The following is a 2,034-nucleotide window of genomic DNA, read 5'->3' on the forward strand; positions in this document are numbered from 1 at the left end:
GGGCATTCTTCAATCTGATGTGCTTCTCCATAGGTGACACAACTCGTGGTCGTTTGAGTGAGTGCGTTGACCTGCCCTTATGCGTTCCCGTGCTATTGATTGTGATGCCTTGTATTAGGTTCATCATCGCATTCATTTGGGTTTGTAGGGATGCGATAGCCCCATTATTTGCATTACTATCTTTGATCCTCAATCGTTGATCTCTTTCTCTCCAGTCCTCGTGATTTTTGGAAATGCGATCAAATATATTTTTTGCCTGTTATATGTCTTTTCGAGCAGACCACTAGTTGCTGCCGCATTGGCAGCCATCTGTGATGCAGGGTTCAAACTGTGATAAAAGATTTCAATTTGAAGACAGTCAGATAAGCCATTGTGCGGACAATCTTGCACCAGTCTCTTAAACCTCGCCCAGGCATCACTGAGCGATTCGTCAATTTCCTATTCAAAATTTGTAATTAACTTCCTCCTTCTTGAGTTCTCTGTTGGAGGGAAGTATTTCTTCATGAACTTTTCCACTACTTGTTCCTATGATGTTATCTTCCCTGGTTTGAGAGAATAAGTCCATTTCCTTGCTTGATTGCATAAGGAAAATGGAAACAATGTTAGTCGAACCTCTTTAGCAGAGATATTTGGGAACACAAAAGTGTTGCAAATTTCAATAAAACTCCGGAGATGGGCGTGCGGATCCTCTCCACGCCTTCCACCAAACTGTTCGGCCATTTGAATCATCTGCAACATAATCGGTTTCATTTCAAACCTCGATCTGTCTAAAGCTGGCCTCATGATTCCTGGGGAGAAATCAATAGGTTGGGCGACGCGTAGTCCCGAATTGGTCTATTGTGGTCATTGGCCATGAGGATGGGGTTGGCCATTATATTATTTGCATTTGTGGCCCTCTCTTCCGATTGTTCCGACATTCTTGGAGTTTTGTCTTGTTATTGTTGGCAGTTGTTTCTCAATCTTCGTTGAAACGTTCTTTCAATCTCTGGGTTGTAATTCGCCAGAGATTAAAAGCTGCAAAGAAAATAAAAAAATTATCGTTAGCACAATGTATTGCCATAGTCCTCGACAACGGTGCCAAAAACTTGATGCATGTTTAATGCGACGAAATAATGGTGTAGAATGCGGTGGTGGAATATACATTGTGCATGCATGTTTTCTCAGCAAGATCCAAGTATAAACCCTACTGAGTTGCCTGGTAAGCCTAGGGTCGAACTCAGGGACTAAGGAAACAGTATATGATGGTAATTTTTGATTACTTTGCGGTAACAAATAAATCAATGCGTTGGTTGGTATGTTGTTTGAAGTATAAAGTTCATGCGGCGGAGTTGAGAAAAGAGTTAATAATACGAAAGATGTGATGAATATGTAGAGGAACGGGTTGAGAAGGGATTTAGCTAACACTTCCTAGGATTGCGTTCATGTTATGCGATCATGTTACATACATACAATAGCAAGTCATCTCTCAATGTAAATGCCAAGGCTTCTAGTTTTATAGAATGCATGCGGTGTATGTGATGATGTCTATAGGACTTACATCTAAGCCTCTATTCCTGTCTATGCGATGATGAATGGCACACACATACACAAGGCGACCGCATACTACCATAACCTATCTCTAGGGTGCATGCGATGCATGTTGACAAACAGAGCTTATCTCTAAGTCTCTATCTCTTGCTTTTGCAGATCTAATCTTTCTTTCTCAAGTCTAGATTTTAACCTAGCTCTTTTAAGTCTTAGGTTCTTTCTTTAGACTCTCTCTCGAGTAGCTCTAAAGGGGTGATGGACGCAACATAAGACAAGATGATCGCATGCAATGAAGATCTTAGATCATGTTAGCTAAGTGCTTCTCAACCCATTCGAAAGTTTAGTTACTCATGCGTATTGTAAAGAGAGTGAACAGATTTAGAAATGCAAGTTCCATTCTATATATGAAATCGAAGTACAAAATGACAATGTGAAATAAAGATAGAGAGCCTAGTAGCAACTTCTTACTTCCCAAGGCTTTTACACTGTTCTTCTCTACTCTGCTCA

At 40.6% G+C, this 2,034-nt stretch overlaps 1 non-coding gene across 1 annotated transcript; it reads left to right on the top strand.

Annotated features, from left to right (window-relative positions):
* The first annotated feature begins 364 nt into the window (after positions 1–364).
* Positions 365–471, top strand: LOC150036160 (small nucleolar RNA R71). Its single transcript, XR_016529918.1, has one exon. It is a non-coding gene; the product is annotated as a small nucleolar RNA R71 (small nucleolar RNA).
* The last annotated feature ends 1,563 nt before the right edge of the window (positions 472–2,034 follow it).

This window comes from Benincasa hispida, chromosome 5 (genome assembly GCF_027475165.1).
Source record: "Benincasa hispida cultivar pf3 chromosome 5, pf3_genome.v1.1, whole genome shotgun sequence".
In the NCBI taxonomy this organism is placed as follows: Eukaryota; Viridiplantae; Streptophyta; class Magnoliopsida; order Cucurbitales; family Cucurbitaceae; genus Benincasa; species Benincasa hispida.